This window comes from Ptychodera flava, chromosome 17 (assembly GCF_041260155.1).
Source record: "Ptychodera flava strain L36383 chromosome 17, AS_Pfla_20210202, whole genome shotgun sequence".
NCBI lineage: Eukaryota > Metazoa > Hemichordata > Enteropneusta > Ptychoderidae > Ptychodera > Ptychodera flava.
The window spans coordinates 2,947,599-2,953,807 of NC_091944.1; positions in this window are offsets into that span (position 1 = coordinate 2,947,599).

The following is a 6,209-nucleotide window of genomic DNA, read 5'->3' on the forward strand; positions in this document are numbered from 1 at the left end:
TTAAATGTTGCAGCTATGATGATGAGGTGCATTTGATATCGTGCACGAAATACATCGTTTGTAAACAAGAAACTCGATTGAAGAAAGGTACGAAAACGGAAGACTGATATGCCTGAGTGAGCAAATCTTTCGTTTTACATCCACATGTGAGAAAGTTTTCTGAGTTTTCTAGAAAGATGAAAACTTTTCTTTCAGAATTTTCCGTCTTTTATTTTGATATTTATCGCAAATCAAGCTGTGGCGTTAACTTACCCACAGAACCACTAAGTGACGTAAAACGACGTTGGGAAGTACAGAATCACATATTTGCAGGAATGTGCATGTTGTGTGAGAAATTTGTCAAATAAAGGCAAATATGTTCCGTTTTTTATTTTTTGTGTATGTTTTTAACTGCGTACCCATCTACCTTGAGAAATTTGAGTGGACGTTAGACATTTAATTTACTCACTTCGGCCTTGCCTCATTTCATTGATGTCTCACGACATGGAAACGAAATTGATCGAATGAACAGCGCCACCTTGGTTTGAAAGTCGGTAATGCCCCCAATGCCGAAACTTAGGTTAGGAATGAATGTTGACTTAAATGGCGACGATGAATATATTTGGAGAGTGAAGCTGAGATTGAAGCAAAGCTGCAAAAGATCTGAGAACGCTGAAAAATTGACGGTCGAACGAAGATAGACGGCTATGCTGACAACTTATATACTTCATAGGGCGACAGTCGACGCACGGTGCAAACAGGCCGGTGAATATACAACTATGTACGGCACACATGGCGTCGTTTATAGTTCTTTCTCCATTAAAGTATGGTTGAATACTATATACTGTTAAACACTGTGAACAGATTAAACTACTGAGAAAAAGTAAAAACGTGTGTTTGTGACGTTTGGTCAGCCTGTACGTAATTTGCATGTGCATATCTACTTTGTCCGGAAAATCACTCCGGGATACCCGACATTTCTCACAGAAGCTCTTCTAAATAATCCGGGTCACGTTCACGTCGTGTCTGTATCCAGCGAGTAAAAGTGTCATTCAACGCTTTAATAGAATAGAACCTAGTACAACACTAATTTTGAACATCAAGACTAGCTCGAAAGCGGTTTATGTCGAATGAAAATAACATTGGATATCAACTCGTCATACCTGTACTGTGGCAAGATTGAAATTCTTATAAAACCTCTCTCTGCCACCGTCTCTGTCTGTCTGTCTGTCTGTCTGTCTGTCTGTCTGTCTGTCTGTCTCTCTCTCTGTCTGTCTGTCTGTCTGTCTGTCTGTCTCTCTCTCTCTCTCTCTCTCTCTCTCTCTCTCTCTCTCTCTCTCTCTCTCTCTCTCTCTCTCTCTCTCTCTCTCTCTCTCTCTCTCTCTTCTCTCTCTCTCTCTCTCTCTCTCTCTCTCTCTCTCTCTCTCTCTTATCGCTTAGGGCGATGGCGGTCCGGATGGAGGAATAGGATATACAGTGTCAGACTATAAATCTATAAATCTTCAAATAAATTAACTACTGAAAAAGTTAAAGATATTTTCATGCTGCGAATATCCTGTGTTGATCATTTTGAGATCCGTCCCTTCACATTAAATCTTAGTAAACCGCCAGCCTATTTTTGTAAGCGGAGACTTTATAAATTAATACGGTATTTAGTTGACTGCCGTTTATTCTCTTTATTCTGTCACGATATCAACGGGCACCGGGAAAAAAACCAGACTTACTTCAAAGATTACATTCAATTTTTAACAATTCTTTTGTTTCCGGTTGTTTTTTCTATCGGCTGATCTATTAACGGCATATCGCATGAATGACAACAGTGGTCTGGCGTACAAAAAATGAAGGTACCCGGTTGCGATTCATCGAACTATCTGAACGCTCACACATGTAATTGACTTTGTTTCGTTACATTGGAAAGATTCATGTCCAGATTTAATGGTGGAAAATCCAGGTTATTATAATTATGTGTGACTGGTTGTAGAATGCAATGCACAAATTGTAATTTTACGCGATATGTTCAAATGGTAACAAAGTGCCGAAATGATGAATCAGTCTCGTACTTTTGTCCACGCATGCGCTCCTGCTACAACGTCGAATTTCATTAGAATCCTTATCAAAATTACTTGCACATTTGTATCGAAACCCTACAGTATTCGGTTGAAAATAAGTTTGTTACAAAAAAGATAAAAGTCAATAAATGGGGAAATATTACTCTTGATAGACGTGATGGTTTACAAACTTAAGTATTCGCACTCTCAGTCAAGAGCGTTGATTCGAAACAAAATTTATGGCGGGAAAAAACCATGTTTGCTTTTGTTTTCGAAAAAGATATCATAGTGAATGCACTGCATATAACTGATACTATATAAACCATTATTCTCATTTTCTAATCCCATCAAAGTGTAAAATTACCACTGTTTTTTGACATATTACTTCATCCAGCGATAATTAACCGCTTGTTCTCCTCCGTGCATGGCACCCCGCTATCAACATATTCACAAAATCTGCTACCACCATGTTCACAGTGCACATGTAGTGACCACGAAAAGCGATCTAATATGCCACCGCATGATATCCATTGACTAATTCAAGGTCTTAGGCCCATTATGATACTTACCGTTATGATGCTTAAAAAAGCCCAAAAATGAAAAATAAATGAGAGGAAAGCATTGTCAAGCAAGCCATTCAATCATTTTCCTCTATTTCAATACGGCACCATTCGAAAGGCTTAAATTACATCTACCCTCAATTCGCTCTAAAATATCATTCAAACGGGCAGAACATGGCGAATTGTCTGATGGGAAATATGCTGTTGCGGTGTGGGTGAAATCTGCGCGCTGGACTGAAACTACTCTTCAAGTTTACGATCAAAGCAAACAGTGGTCCTTTTCATCAACTATGAACGACGGTTGACAATCTAGTATGTGTGAAAAATTAGGAGTCCACGTACATGATTGATTGATTGATTGATTGATTGATTGATTGATTGATTGATTGATTGATTGACTGATTGATTGATTGATTCAGTCAGTCAGTCACTAACTAACCAACCCACTCTTTCACTCATTAATACATTCTTTCCTTCATTTTTTTGCTTTATTTATTTATTTATCTATTTATTTAAAGTTATCTATTTATTCATTCATTCATTCATTCATTGATTCATTCATTCATTCATTGATTCATTCATTCATTCATTCATTCATTCATTCATTCATTCATACGTCCATTCATTCTTAGAATGCTGTCCGATGTTCCAGCGCACCTGGTGTTTCTGTTGGTAGTGTGGAGAGACGGTAAACATTTTCGTAGTGGGATGCAACAAATCGTGTGTAACGTCCACCCGTAGAGATCTCACAATTCTCTATTGCATCAGTGTACCTTCAAAACCGATTTGTTGTAGTTGCTGTCTGTTAACTTTGTCACTTTTCACTTTTTATAAACAATTTCTACAAAATGTAGTTGTCCGTTTTGTGACAACTTTATGTACAATTCTGGTTAAAATCCGGGTTGAACAACACGAAACATGTGAGAGAAATTCAAAACTGAGCGACAGCAGATTCGATTCAAATTTTACATCATGATGATTGTGTGCAGTATTTTTATTTTCAACTCATAAGACTTACCTACTTAGTACATCGAAAGATCAGTTCCTTAAGGTGGAATGCTCCTCGTGGCTACATATTTTGACTCTCAAATTTTTAAAACTATTTCCTGATGTAGCAGATGTAGGGGCTCATTTGAACGCTCTTAGGGTGAGAAAACTTTTCAGCTTCTTAGTTTTCCTGAAATCGAAAATTTTATTTTTCCCGATAGAGTTAAAACAAGGATGACGGCCATATTGAATTAAATATCGGTAAATGGTAGGTGATTGGTTTCTCCAGTTTCAAACTTTACAGGGTGAGCCACAATTTTTATTTTCGATTTGGTAAGAGAATAGTTCAAAGTTTCATCGAGAAAGTTTGGGCGAAAGTTTAAAGCTTTCACTTTGAGGCGTGAGAATGCAAATTGTTTAGGCAAACTTCAGGGTGACACACTTCAAGAATAAAAATCAGTGATCACGGTGAAATCATTTGGATCAGAGGAAAAATAACTTAATTTATGGATAGTTTAAAATAAAAAAAATACCGCTATAAAGTGCGTGAACCCATCAGGAAAAAAATAATTTTCTTTTCGACACAAAGTAAAAGTCATTCACTGCTTAAGGTTCCAATGTGTCCACACAAAGTGCATACTAGAAGAGAATTGGAGAAATCCGTGTGTCCGATAAACTGTTCCCAAGGCGCTAGTCGCACTTTGCTGAGCATAAAACAAGTCGCGTACTGCCTTGAAAACTATGCACAGCATCTGGCAAACGTTAATAATGGGGTCGATAAAATGCAAGCTAATTGCCTGGAATCATTAATTTTTATATCTCTGAAATAATGATAAACAACATTTACGTTTGTCTTAGCGGCTAATCTCTGTGGGAAAACACTAAACCTCTTTTTTCTAGAGGTCTTGTTATAACCAATTTAACTCCCATACCGCACCTACTAATCCACCATTTGTTAATCTGGCTTTGTCACTCACTTTCGAATTATAAAAATCAACGTAATTTTGTTGGTTAAAGAAAATGGGCGCAATGGCGTAAGTTTTTCTCCCTCGGGGTAAGTGGCATTGTGCCTATCAAAATCCCTGTCTCCGACGAGAACAACTGTAGTACAACGCAACAAGAGACGAACAACTGAGGCAACGGTCGCACACGCCCTAACGGGATCGGGAACGCCCACTAAATATACGCGTGTGTTTCAAAGGTATAACAAAAAAAATCGAGTGATCGCAAATGTTTAGCGTTAGCTAGAGAACTGGACGGGCCTCAAGGCGCGTGTTCGAACCCAGTTGGCGCGGATTTAGTCCACGTGCTCGTGTGTGGATTCGTGGTCACGCCTTACCATGAGGTTTCTCCTTGTTGCTGGTTGAAGTTATTGGCGTACTTTGTCACGTGATAGCGCCGGATTAAAGATGTGTAAAGCTTTGTTTTGAAGTGGTTGTCTTTCCTTCAAAGGAGCTGGGAAAAACTGACCATATCACCCTACGTGTGAGCTTGCTTCCTGCACAATTCCCCGCTGAAAACCTGGTTTTCGTTGTGCATGAATATTCTAAAACGGCTATTTTCACTCACTTATCAACATCCTCAAAGTTCATATCAACCGACTACTGGCAAATCCCGACACAAACCGGTACGAGTATCTTCGGGAGAAATAAAAAACTTTTCGTGGGAAAATTCCTTTAAAGAATAATTATCATTGTGCCAACATCGCAATGACGCTCACATTGTCTGTCTGTTCTGTAAATTCCCGGTATCAGTGAAGATCAGTAGCAACCCTTTAAATTTGCAAAAACAATTATTATTAACTTTCACATCCTCACAGGGGAATTGATGCCTGATAGACAGTTAAAAAGGGGATTCATGACTTTGTCTCAAATTTTGGTGTTTTAAATTTTTGAACTGTTTACTATAAATGAAATACTACATTATACGGTGAGATTCGTTTTGCATATATCTATCTATCTATCTATCTATCTATCTATCTATCTATCTATCTATCTATCTATCTATCTATCTATCTATCTCTCTCTCTCTCTCTCTCTCTATATATATATATATATATATATATATATATATATATATATATATATATATATATATATATATATATATATATATATATATATATAGATCAATTCACCGGTAGTTCACTTTTCCTGCACAAAGAGTTTTTGGGAGGTACTGTTGGTCAATTAATTGCATGCACAGTGCGATGTGGGCGTGTGCTCTCACCAAATCCAAAGCGATTTCAACAGGATCGTAGTGGTAAAAAAAAAGTATAGTGTATAAACCTACAGCCTTAGGCAAGAGGTTATCCTGTCTTAATAGCTCACTAGAGTGTCACTATCTCGTTGTCCAAACGACGGTCCAGGTACCTTGTACAACTTGAAACCCACAGAAATGTTGTGGCTACGGACAAAGGAAATTTCATCTTCTAATAATACGGGTTGATATCACAACCTGCAGGAGGGGGGTAGGTTTCTGCTCGCGATCGTGTGCTCGTCAACAACCACAGACTCCACAATCGTTAATCTCTCTCTCTCTCTCTCTCTCTCTCTCTCTCTCTCTCTCTCTCTCTCTCTCTCTCTCTCTCTCTCTCTCTCAACAAAAGCAAAGTCTTCTAAATGTGTTAAAAGGA